Genomic DNA, 14697 nt, shown 5'->3' with positions numbered 1-14697 from the left:
TGTAAAAGAAAAAAGAAATGTATGTCATTTCATATGGAATGGATTGGAAAAATCCCAGTTTCACCTGGGAGTTAGAGCTGTTACAACTTTGCTCCTGTTTCTGTCAGCCTGTTTTCTAGAGAAAATGGATGGTTTCTACAGGTCTCTGATGCAGTACATCGTGGGCTGAAAGCTCAGGGTGTGCTTTTAAAAGAGTGAGGATAAAGCATCCCCTACCTTAGCAAAAATGATCCTTTCATTCACATAGTTGTTAGCAAATCCTGATAGTGTAGGCGCCATTTTCATTTTCTTTTCCAAAAAAGCACACGCAAGGAAGAACTCAAGTTATTGAAGATCAAGCCAAATAAATGACCAAATTTCGTGGCAATCGCAGACACAGACACAAACATCGAAATATCTCCTTAATTAAGGCAGCAGCTCTGCTGGGGCCTACATTCCAGGATTCTCAGCAGAGAAAACATGTTTTCTTTATAGAGGAGTTTTATTAGCAGCAATGTTCCGGTATGTGGTTCAGGTTAATTAATGATGTAGTCACACTGGTGTCTTGCCATGAGTTTTATTCTAGTAAGTAGGGCACTAGGAAATTGTATTGGCATATCTTGTCATGCCAAAAAAGAATTCTTAATTTGGACCATTAAAATACATTTCCATGGGATCTGTCAACAAGGTAGTTTAAGAATTCTTAATGTGGATACTGCCTTAGACTAAGAATGAACTCACCATTAACTATAAGTAGCAGATGCAGTGGTTTCAATGAATATATGCTGTTCTTAAATATTTTTTTGGCTGAGATGATTGAGACCTCAAAGACCCAGACCACCCACAAGCTCTGGTGGAGTTGACCTTCATTGTATGAGAAGATTTGTATCAAGGACCACCTTTTTCCCATGAGAGTGTTTATTAATTTTAAATCATGATGGTGTTTTAAAACTTAATTTGTGTTGTGCATATGTAGCAACCTTCCTTGGAGGTTGAAACAACAAAGCAACTGGATTGGAAATTAGATTTTCCCCCTTAATGCTGCTAATGTAGTTCTTGCTCCACTGGGATTTCCCCTTTGCATGGGCTGATGATTTCTTTGAAACTATATGGAAATTGGTTCAGACAGGAACAAAGGGGAGAGGGGATGGCAGTGATGATTCAAATTAATGTCTCTTCCTCAATGAGAGTCTGGTGTGCCTGAAAGTGCATATCATTCGGTATCACTCAAGCCACCTAAGGTTAAGTGAGGTAGGTGCCAGAGCTACTGGAATCCAAACTTCAGGGTCTCAGCACTTGATTTTTTTTCCCTGTCATGTTGGGTTGAATTGTTAATTTGAAATCTGCAACATTGCAATGGGGTTCAGAATTGGGCTAAGCACAATTTTACTTTTCTTTACACGATGGAACATCAACTCTTCCCCTCTCCCTCATCTTTCCCCCGCCAGGATGGGAAAGATTCCTATTGCCTGACATAATGAATAAGAGAAAGAACAGCTTTGTGACTCTAGGGACAACGAAAGATTTAGAGAGAAAGGCATCCAAAATACATTAAAGAGAATCTACACTTCATTGACAGTGGCACACTATGCACACGTGTGTGCACACACACACTCACACTCATAGGAACCCTGTACCGCTTATATTCCATATTTCCATCCTCCACTCTTGCCTAGTTCAAACTCCATACCCTCTTAATTGGATTTTGGCTCACTTCCAGGTTCAGTGTTCGAGGGTTCTGTATCTGTGAAATAATGATCCTGAAATAAATAGCACTTCTCAGTAGAGATACCTTTTCATGTAAAATTCTTAAAGGGACTAGGAGGGAAGGAAAAGCTTCTGTGTTTAGGAATTTATGGCAAAGATACCAGGATGGGCCCACATAGGAATTTTGGAGGACCTCACCTGTGTAAGTGGTGTGTGGGGCTTACAGAAAACACGAGTCCTCGCCAACTGCTAGGTTTGAATGGACCTCTTCATTTAAGGACCTTTCATGTAAGGACTGATAGAAGTGGGGCTGCTAATGTCAGGGAACGAATTCCTGTGACCCTCAAGTGCTTCGGAGACCGGTGGCTGGAGTTGCCTTTCTCAGGGAGATCCTGTTAGGTGACAGAAATGGGAATAAAGTGGGCTGAGCCTCTCTCTTTGATCTGTTCACCCAGGATACCAGTTAATAAGCAGTCATCATGCAGGTGAGGAGAGGGGAGGGGTGGGTTTTGTTCATGTTAGTGAATGCATGATGCAATATGGACTGCTGAGGAGAAAAGCCCTCTTTGTGTCTATTTGAAATGGGCAGCCACAAGCACCCACAACTGACCTCTCCACCCTGAAAAGAGGCTCCATTTGGCTTCTGTCTGATGAGTACGAATCAGCAAGTGCCTTCTCAGTATAAAAACTCGAACTGAGGAGAAATGATGAGGGAGCCTTTTGACCTAATAAGGTGAGCATTTTAGGATAGATTTTCTGACTGGAGACACCAGCTCACGTGTTCCCTGGAATTCCGGGATTGATTAGTGGCTTCATTGGTTCACTGATTGATTCAACTAGTATGTTTTGGATGTCTTTTCCAGGTACTGTGCTGGGTGCTGGGGATTCACTGGTACATACACTAAATCCCTGTTCTCCTGAAACTTCCACGCTAGTAGGGAAAGATAAACGATAAACATGCAAGCAAATAATTTAGACCTTTCCAGGACTTGGTAAGTACTAAAAAGCAAATAAAATGAGGTAGTATGATGAAGAATGAATGGGCTGTTTGGCCTAGTTTCTCTAGGCAGGTCAAAGAAGGATTCTCTGAGTAGGTGACAATGAAGCTAAGACATAATCGATGAAAAGGAAACAGATGTGCAGTGACCTGGGGAGTCTGCGTTCTGGGATGCGGATGGAGTTACTAGGGCTCTGAGAGAGGGATGAACTGGGGGCATTTGTGCGAGAAGTGTCCTGTCTGAAGGGGAGAAGCAGAGGAGTAGAGAAGAGTAAGGTCAGATCATGTAGAGTCTGGTTTGCTGTGGTAAGGAACTGAGAGTGACAACAGGCCACTGAAGGATTATCAGCAAGAAGTTTGAGCCAGAAAGAGTCTTTGAGAGTGTGGTTCATCCATTTTTCAGGGAAGGAAGTGAATTCTCTACTCAGATTCAGTAGTTTGCTGGAAAGGGGAGGAGTGGTGTGGGAAAGGCAGGCGCTGAACCTGATTCCCAGGCCAGAGTTCTTTTCACCAATAAAAAATGACAGTTGAAAATAGCGTTTTGTTCACTCATCTTAATTGCTTCTCTTCCTGGTGGTTTCTGGAGGCCAGAGGAGAAAAGAGGAAGTGGCAGAGGGAGAGGGCATTCTCCAGGGCAAGGAGACAGCTTTTACTTCCAACACAGGTGCATACTCTCAGGGCTACCCCGTGAAGCTAAATTGGCCTCTCTGTTTAGAAATCCGGATCTGTCCCAGACAGTAAGCATTTAAATTTTTTTTTTTCCAAATGAAAAACGTTAAAGACAAGTAAATAACACCTATAGTTAAATCTGAAAATACTGACGTGTTCTACCAGAAATGTTGGTAATAAACACATGCACACTGCTTCTGATGTTCCTTTGGTGAAGAAGGAAGAATTTCTGGCTTTCATGATACTCTTGAATCTCTCCCTACCCAGGATTGTGATCACTGTTGACTTTCACTTTGATTGTTTGAGAGTTGATTCAATTACTCATTCATTCATTCATTCATTTGACAAATGCTTGAGGCAGGCTGCAAGTCAGGCACAGGTCTGGTATCTTTGAAGAGTCACATTCTTGTGAAGTTTACATTTTAGATGTTGTGAGGCGTGTATCCATGGTGAAGCAGGAAATTAAACCTTCATAGCATCCTGTAAACATGGATTATTGAGTGTCTTAGGGCTTTTAATAAAGGCCATGAGGTCCCTGTCAGAGGAGGGGTTCAAAGACCACTTTCTTCCAGGTTCTCCAAACTCTTTTTTTTTTTTAACCACTCAATGACAGCAGAGCTATCTGTCAGTTCCTCTGAACTTGTTCTGAATGAGCTTTTCTTACTGTTCAGTCTTCACTCTCCTATTACTGTTTTGCTTCCTCATACAATTCCAGATTAGTGGGCCCCTGGAAGTTCAGCTGGTAGATGAGAAAACTGAGCCCATTGAAGTTAAAGTCACCCAGCTAGTCAGGGTTGATCTTCCCAACTCAGAGTCCCCTGCTTACTTAAACTTTTATATCCAACAGGTTTACTTCCCCTGGAAACTTATTTGGTATTTTTTATTTTCCATCTCCATGCCCTCGATAGGTTTCTTTATGTCTGTTTGGAAGTGTAATGAAAAATAACACTAGTTATTGAATAGCTACAACATACAGAGTGTGCATGCCCGGCCCTTCCAAGTACTTGGCATGTCAATTGATTGAACTCTCACAATGCTCCTGCGTTGTAGGTACTACTATTACCCCATTTTACAGGTGAGGAAACTGAGGCACAGAGGGGTTAACTTCTCCCAGGGGGATTGAGCTAGTGAGTAGTGTAACCTGATATTGGACCCAGGCAGTCTGGCTCCAGGGCCAATGCTTGGGTCCCTGTTCTTCTGCCTCTCAGTATGCGAATGGCCAGTCTGTTTCTTTAATTGGAGTGAGTGGCACTTGGCATACCCACACAGCCACCTTAAACATTGTGGGAAATCAAGTCCAAGTATCTCAAGTAACAGTACAACAATCCATATCAGGAAAAACAGCTTAGGGCTTGACTTCATTATGTTTTTGGCTGCCATTTTATGCATTCTGAGTAGAAGAAACATTCCTCCTAGCACCCCCACCTTGTCTTTAACATTCCACAGTGGAAGTTCCTCAAAGCTCTCCGTTTTGAAAGCATCCTCTATGATTACCAGCCACTAAATTGCATCTGCCACTGAGGGCCCAATGGGCTTTGAACCCGTTATTCTTGGGAAATTCAAGCTGCGAGGGAGGGAGAGAACATTGTACACGTGTGCAGCTGTGCTTTGGAGTACAAGAAGTAATCGTATGTGTCTGTGTGTTTTTTATGGGGGTAGGGGAAGGGTATATTAATTAACCCAACTGAGAAGGAGATGACTGTGTTCCAGGAAGGAGCCAATGAAATGAGTTTGCTTTAAAAAAAAAAAAAAAAAAAAAAAAAATCCCAGTAGCCTGAGTCAGCCTGTGCAAGTGATTTGGGAGAGGAAGGGGAGATGATGTAACTGGTTCGGCATGTTCCCATCTTGGCCAGTGAGTGTAAAGGGGCCCAGGGAGTTTGAGAGGGTGTGTGAGTGTGTGTGCAAAGTTAACAGGAGCGGGTGGGGGTGCATAAGAGCGGGCTGTAAAACAGGATTAATAATCCCTTGTCAGACCTTTCCCTGTTACTGTGTTTTTCAGTAATTTTGGTTTGAATGAGGGCTCTCTAGCCAATTAATGTTTATTTGTTTCCTTTGGCAAGATCCATTGGGGGGAGGAATGAGATTGGTGAGTTTAAAATTTTTGTTTTGTTGTTGCATTTTGGAAGAAGAGGCGAGTAATGTGAGTTTGGGTTTTCAATGATGGCTCCCCCTCTCCCCCTCTTAAGAGGCAGGAGGCAAGACATGGCCAGCTGGTGCCTTGAACTGACACAGGTGCAGAGGCTGTAGGGGGTGGGGAGCCAAGAATAATTACAGGTTTCTGAAGCATCAGGCCCTGCCTGACACAAGCGCTCGTCAAGAAAACTGCTCTTTATGGAAAATTAATGGGAAGCTGAAAAAGCGACAGGGCCATTGTTGTTCTTAGGAAGCCATCACTCCTCTGAAAAGAGGCCTCCTCCCACGTCCTTGGGCTCTTGACGAACTGGTTAGAGTCCTCTCCTTTTGGAGCAGGGACCGACTGGTTGCCATTGTCATGGGATGTGATGGGTTTTTCCCATTGGAGTGTCTCTCCTGCATTTTCTCATTCTTAAATCTCACTTTCAGTGCAGATCTAGCCCTTTGCACTTCCCAGTAGTATGGGTAGGATTATTTTTATTGACTCTTTAAGATGTGAATTTCATTTTGTCCGTGGAAGTGTAATGACCAAAGCAGGGCCATCTAATGGAACTTGATTTCAATCTGTATGTAACAAATGGGATTTCCACCAGTGAGTGCCAACCTGAATAGGGGCCTGGTTGGGAGATGAGGGCATAGGAGATGAGGGGATAGCATACAGGAGCATCTTCTAGGCCCCAGCTCTGCATGAGCAGTGTTGTCTCTTGACTATTCAGAAGCTGTAATTTAGTTATAGTCCAATGGCCAAGTAATAGTGAGCAATTCTTCTTAAGGGCTCTCTGCAACTGTGGGTAGAGGCCAGGCCAACAGACTCCCAGTCAGTATGTCCTGCAGAGTAACATCTGGAAAAACAACTCTAAACCAAGTTAGAGAAGCCTCTCTGTGCATGGGCCATCATGTCCCTAATGGTCGCATTGAATTTTGAGGATCACAGACATAATGAATGAGGAAAATGCATTTCCAAGTTGTTGGAAGTGTAGGGGAACCCAGTGCCTTCCTTCAAGGGGTGTGAGGCTTGGGCCATAGCTACCAGCTCTGCCCAGGTTATGTGACTTTAAAGCTCACTTTGATGGTTAATTTAGATTTGAGTTGTTTTGGGAATTTCTTTTATGCACTGCAACTAAGGAATCCTTGGAAGATGAAAGGGGTATTTGAGGCTGCTTTGCATCATGTGCCTGGGGAAAGTAATTTCAAAGACATCACCCTCTCCCCAGGCCTTTAATCTTGTCTTTCTCCCCCTCCAACATCCTCACCACCCACCTCCCCAAGGAAACATATACAAACAAATATTTTCTTTGTTTGTTGAAAATAGGAGAAGAGAAACATGGAAGAGGTTTTGATAGAAATTTTTCAGCTTTCATGTTTGTTTAGATTTAAATTAGTTTTCACAGCATTGTCTCTCAAAATTTACAAATTACCAGAGGGAAATATATAACTTGGTTTCAGCTCTAGCAACCAGTAGATGTGAGAAACAGTGGAAAGCAATGCAGTCTTAACATTTGTTGTAGTCCCCTGGTTACTTCATGGAGTTCAGCAATCCTGACAGTAATGTGTAATGCTATTGTACCTCTGGGGTGTGCTATTGTTGTGGGTTTTCTTTTAACCTAATAGCTAAAAAATATGCAGTAAGATTTTCACTCATACTGTCTACTTGATTATCCACATTTTCTAGATGAAATTCTTTCTCTCCTAATATTTCCTGGTCATGAAAGGCAAGAAAAAGTGAACATATGCTTAATATCTTGTTAGGAATCACTCTCTAGGTCTCCCAAGGTGGATGCTTGCACTGGTTCATGCATCCTTTCTGCCACGAGGTAGATTCAGTGTTACCGTCTTCTTCCTCAAGCCTATTTATAATGTTGAAACCCAGGAAGGCAGGCAACAAGGTTCAGATGCTTGGCATCTGAGATTGTCTCATGGACTTCCTGAGTTTATTAAGCATAGTACATCTTTTTCCTCCTCCTCCAACTCCTGTCAAAAATGTACCAGATCTCCCTGGCCATGCTTCCCACATCTTTTCCTGTCTTTCAATTCTGACTTAATTTTGAAAGCCTAGGAATGTGTCAGAATCATTACATCATATCATTCTTTGAAGAGAAAGAGAGTCACAAAGTTCCCATCAGTATCAGTCTTTGCAATCCAGATTTTCAAGTTGGTTTCTGGAGTCAGAGAATCTGCCTTTTTTGCTAAAAAGTGATATGTAAACACGTCTAGTAAGTTAGAAAAGAATGAGTATTTTAGAGGGTGGCTTGAAGAAAGAAGGCCACACATTTCCCTCCTAACAGTAGCTTGTTTTGTGTCACTCTGAATTTCCATTCTGGGATGTTTGAAGATTTCAAAGCACAAAAAAGCTAATTAAACTTTGGGACCCTCCCAGGAGAAAGGCAAGGGGTTTGTTTCTCTCTTTCTTCACTTGAAACTCTTTGGGGACTGTGACACCATGGTTAATAGCATGTGACAAAAACCACACAATAAATGTCAGAAAGGGCTCCCATGGGCAGCCAAGTGCAGTTTACCTGCTTGTGCAATTACTTAGGTGAACATTCTTTCTGGGAACCAAAGTCTGTCCCTTCCTCGCCAGAAGCATCATCCTTCTCACCACCATCATCATCATCCTTCAGATCCAGATCTGATCTCAGAGGAAGCATGACTTTGCAAGTTTCCACATGGTGGAAAGCTGCACTTTCCCATGCTTTTATATCTACATTCTGTCCCCAATTTGTTTAATCTCTTTGTACTTTTAACTCTTGGCCCTTTTAGGCGAGATAGGTGGAATGATTGAGATTAAGGGCAGCTGGCTAAAGGACCGCAAATGACTGAAAATTGATTAGAAACATTGAGTGTAGTTGGTGGCCTTTTATTTCATTGACTCTGTACCAGAAAAAGTCATTAGAAAATTGCAATTTCTTTATTTCTTTAAATTTGTTTTACTTACTAACTTGAGTATACATGGATCCAGAGACTCCCAATAATTACCCAAAGTGGCATAGTTATTGGGTAGTAGCAAAAATATTGCACCAATGGTTTTGTCTTATGTTCAAATTAAAAGACACAGAAATAAAAACTGAACCTTTTATGTTCCAGGTGATTTGTTTGAAAAGTGATGGTATTGAAGAGGCTGGACTACAGTCTGCCCCAACTAAACATGGTTGTAGTTATAGTGGTTGGAATGGATGGGAGTTGTGAGACGATTCTAGCTCATTTTTTCAGAAAGTTCTAGCTCTTCCAACTCTCCATCACTTCAAACACTTAGACATATCTGCCATATGAGAAAACAGAGGTACAGGTTTAGCTCTAATCACTTAACTTTACTGTTTAGGAACATATGGTATAAGAAATATCATTGCTTTTAAAATCATGATCTTAATAAACCAGACATCCCACCAATCTGTGGACTCTAAGATTCATTTTGGAAATACCGTCTAATTGTCCAGGGTTGAAGAGGAGTGTCTTTCAACACTTGACAGTCAGCGTATTTTCTTGACTCCATCTTTTTCTAGGTTGGGCTCCCTGAAGGGGATAGACTTTATGTTGAACTTTGAATGAAAGAATGATGAGTGGGAGGGAAGGTGAAAGGAAGATTGTTTCGAGCATATGGGCATGGGAAAGTAAGGACAAGAAAAATAGGTGAAGGAAACCCTTTAGGTAAGGGTCGTAGGGGAAATAGTCAATGTGACAGGAGATGTGTGCAATCCTGACTGACAAGTTCCACGTAATTGATGATGAGATAAAGACAGGTTAAATAGAAGCCATTTGGTAACCTTGGCACCATGCCCATATATGACCAAATGTCTTACATTGTTCTCAAGGCTGTGAAAGTAACTACCTCTTGCCAGCAGCAGAGAGCTTTTGATAAACTTAATATGTGCCACAAAACTTGAATTATCCTGTTTTCTTTCAACTTCTGTCTCTGGAAAATTCTGCCTCTGAGCAACAAAAAATGAATAATGATGATAGTGGATTACAATCCATAGGATAAAATAAAAATGAATTCATACTGATACAAACAAATGATTGAATAAATAAACAAATGGAGAGGAAAAGTCAGGTCCTCCTTGTAGGAAAATTATCATAGATGTAGTAGGCAGTAATAGGTTTAAAGTTATTATTTTTTAACTAGGTCTTGGATTATTACTTTTAATAAGCGTGTTGCAACAAGTGAGAATGCTATGAAAAGCATGAAGAGAGTATTAAAAAAGGTTTCAAGATGAGCAGTTCAATACGAATTTCAGGTGATATTTATTAGGAAGCTAGGAGAAGCCATGCATTTCAAAGTTGAGATATCAAGAGAATCTTCACAAAGCTCATCTGTGACTCATCAATGTAGAGGAAAATCACTTTGCACTCGGGAACATTTTCTTCCCATTGCTGACTGTAATGAATTTTTTAGGGGTTGGGGGTTAATCCAGTGGCTCAAGCCTTAAGTTGTATGGTTAGGTCAGGCTGAGGGAAGCCTTGTACCTCCGAGGTGAGTGCCAGACAGGCATAATTTGTGTCATTAAACTGACATCCGCTGACTCCGATTTGAAGTTTGCTGGCAAGAGTATCATTTGAACAGAGAAAATCTCTGGTTCTAGTGGAAAAACATTTGAACTCTGTATCCAAATTTACAGTTTAGGGACACTTTTAGCCTGCTGATGGTCTTCGTCTCTCCCTGTTTTTTGAAGTTAGTTTAGACTTACAGAAATGTTGCAAAAACCGTACATAGAGTTACCAAATATTGTTTGTCCAGCTTCCCCTAATGTTACACAACCATAGTTCAATTATAAGAACCAGGAAATTATCATTGATATAATACCATTAACTAATCTAAACACTTCCTTTGAATTACATTATTTTTTTCCACCAGTCCTTTTACTGGTTCAGGACCCAGGCCAGGATCCATTGCATTTAGTTGCCATATCTCCTCATTCTTCTCCAGTCTGTGACAACTTCTTAGTCTTTCTTTGTTCTTTGTGACCCAACACTTAAAGAATAACTGGCTATTTGCTTTGTAGAATAGTCCTCAATTTAAATTTGTCTGTTTTCTCATGATTAGATTGAGGTTACCCATTTTGACAGAAATATCATAGAATAATATTGTATCCTTGTCAGCTTATCATATCAGGGGTACATGTGATCAATATTACTTGTTCCTTGTGCTGCTAACTTTGATCATATGGCTAAGGTGGTTTCTTCCAGGTTTCTCCACTGTAGAGTTATTATATTTTGTCTTCATAATTAACAAATAAATATTTTGTTCGGTGGATACTTTGAAACTAGGCAGATACCTTGTTTCTCATCATACATCTTTCTACTAGTTTTAGCATCCATTGGTAATTCTTACTTGTAATCATTATTACTTTGCCGTTTGCCTAACGGTGATTTTCTATTTCCATCATTCCTTCTGTGTTTTTGAATCATAATTTTACTGTAATGAGGAGCTGACCCTTTCCTTCCATCTTTTAATTTATTCAGTCATTTATTTATATCAGTATGGATTCAGGGATATTTATTTTATGAATTATAACCTATTATTATTCATTTGGCCATTGACAGCTCCTTTAAGTTGGCTTCTGAGTCTTTCTGACATGACTTCATCACTTTATGAGCACTTCCTTATCTTTTGGTACCACAATGATATTCTAGGCTCAACTTTTATTTTCATTGTTCCAGCCCTTCCAACAACTATTTCTCTAGGGAGTCCTGGTTCCCTTTATTGGATAATGATATTTAGAAACCAAGATCCCTGGGCTAAGTGTGCTCATTGCTCCTGGGGTTATCTTTGCCTGTAGCTTCTTTCAGTGGATGGAGTTAGGAAATATATGTATGTATACTCACACATGGATATACACATTTATTTCTCTATATATGTATGTGTGTGTATATTAAAATCCATGAGGAAATACTAATACCTCAGTTCCCATCAAACATCATAGGGATTTTTTTTTTTTGACATGGAATCTTGCTCTGTCACCCAGGCTGGAGTGCAGTGGTGCAATCTTGGCTCACTGCAACCTCCACCTCCCGGGTTCAAGTGATTCTTCTGCCTCAGCCTCCCGAGTAGCTGGGATTACAGGTGCGCACCACCACACCTGGCTAATTTTTTGTATTTTTAGTAGAGATGGGGTTTCATCATATTGGCCAGGCTGGTTTCAAACTCCTGACCTCAATTGATCCATCTGCCTCAACCTCCCAAAGTGTTAGGATTACAGGCATGAGCCACTGCACCCGGCCTGTCATGGACATTTCTTATGAGAGTTCTCATAATCATTTACAAACAATGTTGGAAGTAAATGTTCTCATTGGCTTGGAAATAATCTAATATTAGAATCCTCCTCATCCTTAACATTTTAATCTCCATACTCCTGATGAGAAAAGTCTTTAACCCCCTCACTGGGGTTTCGAATTGACAAAATCTTCTCCTCTACCTTAACTTCATCTCCAGCAGATATAAGAAGTGTATTTCCTAAGACAGCAATCATTTCATAATGATTTGACAGGACTGTCCAGCACATCCCGATGGGTACTTATGCTTCTTCAATTTTCAGGAGGAATAAAAATGCCCTGTATTAGGATTGCAAATTATAGCCACTCTGAAATGGTCCAGATTTTTCCACATTTTAGTGATCAGATGTCTCTCATCTTTAGATCATAAATACGACTCATGTGCTCCTGCAATTCACACCAGGGCATACTGGATAAGTTACTTAATCCTCCCAGAAGAGTGTGTAAATGTATTTAGAATATCTCAGCCCTGCATTCAGATCTCTTCTGAATATGAAGAGATCTGGGCCTTCTAATAATCACAATATCTTAGTGACTTTTCAGTCTTTGGGCTGGATAGTATGTAAAGAAATGGCATACAAAAACTCTGTTCACAGGCAGTGATGATTGAGTATGTGAAAGTCATTGTAGAGGAGGCAGAGAACTACCTCAAGGACATCTGATACCCCATGAGTCAGCTGATTTTTTTTTTTTTTTTTTTTTTGGTAGAAGCAGGGTCTCGCTGTCTTGCCCAGAGGGCTGGAGTGCAGTGGTACGACCATAGCTCACTGCAACCTTGAACTCCTGGGCTTAAGTGATTCTCCCGCCTCAGCCATCAGAGTAGCTGGGATAATAGGCACAAGCCACTGGGCCCGGCGAATTTTCTTTTAGTTTTTGTGGAGACAGGGTCTTGTGTTGCCCAGGCATACTGATTTTTACCTAAAACATATCTGTGTCTCAAAGATCTGGTACTGCTCTTTGGGCAAAGCTCAAGAAGCATTGCAATTGTATTCCCAGAGATATGTATTAGTGGTCATTTCCAAAATTGCCCCCTCAGCATGGTACAGGGTAGGGTTTCAAAGATGGCTATTGAAGAGTAGAAGAGGTAGAATGATCAAAGTAATAGTATAAAGTGGGCTTTGTCTTTGACAGACATTATGTACCTGTTAGGTGCCAGGCACTGTGCTTGGTAGGTGATGATTCAGAAAGGGAAGAAGAAATTTAAGGGAGGTTTCAGGAGTAGAATCTTATAATTCAGAAATGAATTGAATGGAGCCAAGACTGAGGGCTTCAATATTGGAGAGATGTAAGTGATAATTTCTAGCAATGAGGTGGAATAAGGAAGGGGAAATTTTTGAGAAGTGGAGTTCAGAAAAGAAGCAAGTGAGGATAATTCATATTTCTAGACCTGAGAAGGTCATCATACTGGTTTCTAACGTAGAGTAGTGGGAAGCTACTGAGTCAGAGCTATTATTTAATCAATAAGTAAAACAGAATCAAAACTTACTTTTTCACTAAGCTTTCCTTGATTAATACTTCATTAATAGAGTATAGAATTAGGTGTCCACTCAGCCCCTAAGAACTTATCAACACATTTTATACTATTTTTTGGTATCACATTTCTATGTGAATTTATGTAATTTTTAGCTTGTGGTTGTTTATTCTATACCTGCATCATGTGGACCTACTGCTATATCTTCTCCATCTACCACATACAAAGCCTTGTACCTTGCTGTGAGCACAGTAGTTGCATGAACACTTGTGACATGAGTGTTGAATGAAGACTGGAACCATTCATTAGTTCTTACCATTGAAAATCAACAGTGAGACCCAAAGCTGATTCATAGTTAAAAATCTGATTTTCTTATTCAGTAATGCAGAGTTTTACCAGAAGTGTGATTAAAAACCAGTCTTTTGAAATGTCACCAAAATAAAATCCTTGACACATACAACACTACTAGGTATATCATTAAAATATATTCTTAATAGAATAAATTCCTAGAATCAGAACATCAGTTGAAAACATAGGAGCTTTACGGGGGCAGTAAATTTGGAACTAGTCACATTTTAAATTTGCCATCAGTGGGTCTTTGTTGAATCCAGAAGATAGAGCAAATTGAGCTGATAGTGCAAGTTAGCAACATAGTTTTATACAAGATTCTGGAATTGTAGGATTTTTGAGTGAGGAGGGCTTTAGAACAAACTTCTTAAATATCGACTTTTGCCATAAAAGCACTCCCCCATCTTACAAAAACTTATAAGTGCCATGGATGAAGATTTGTTGAAACTAAACTTTTTTGTTCTTCTCCCCTGTTTCTTTATCGGGTGAAAATTTTATGTTGAAATATATTGGGTCCTATCTTTAAGTGGTCTAAATAGCTATGTTTGAATTTATTTTTATCATGTAGTCAGAGATGCTAAACCATTGAAATGGGATTTATGCCCCTTGCCACAAAGTAATATAGCATTGTATTTTAAATGACTTGCTATAAACAACAAGGGTTTTGTCTTGTGCCTCAAAAGTTTTATGGTAGACATTCTTTAGAACAGTATTCTTTCCTGCTGGTTATGGAATCCATCCCCAAGGCAGGGCTTGCTGTTGTTTGATTGTTACTGAGGTCACCTCTTAGTTTGAGTGAACATGGCTTGTTCTTCAGAGCAAGTGGGAAAACTGACTTACTTGTGTGATGTGCTCAAGTCTATTTTGAATAATGAAGTTGGACTCTGGGAAGTCTTGTCTTAGTATGAAAACCTTATCTGTTTCTATTTGCTTCTTGCTTGCATGATAATTTCTAGAGGGGAAATTGGAGCATCTTACCTGCTGAATTGGATTGAGGGGCAAGAGATCATCATTTGATGTTCTCTGGAATCTCGAAGGTATGAGATAGTCCTTCTAGGGCTCTTGTTCTCCTTCAGCTAGAGTAATTGAAATCATCTGATGTGACCTTTATGAACCTTTCAGAGGT

At 40.3% G+C, this 14697-nt stretch overlaps 1 protein-coding gene across 6 annotated transcripts in view; it reads left to right on the top strand.

The window, feature by feature from the left end:
* The window catches only part of KLF7 (KLF transcription factor 7), a 455464-nt gene that overhangs the window by 391352 nt on the left and 49415 nt on the right, over positions 1–14697 (top strand). The window lies entirely within an intron of this gene.

Source organism: Pan paniscus, chromosome 13 (genome assembly GCF_029289425.2).
Source record: "Pan paniscus chromosome 13, NHGRI_mPanPan1-v2.0_pri, whole genome shotgun sequence".
Lineage (NCBI taxonomy): Eukaryota > Metazoa > Chordata > Mammalia > Primates > Hominidae > Pan > Pan paniscus.
The sequence above is the reverse complement of the archived record's forward strand: the minus strand, read 5'-3'. Positions and strand labels throughout refer to the sequence as shown.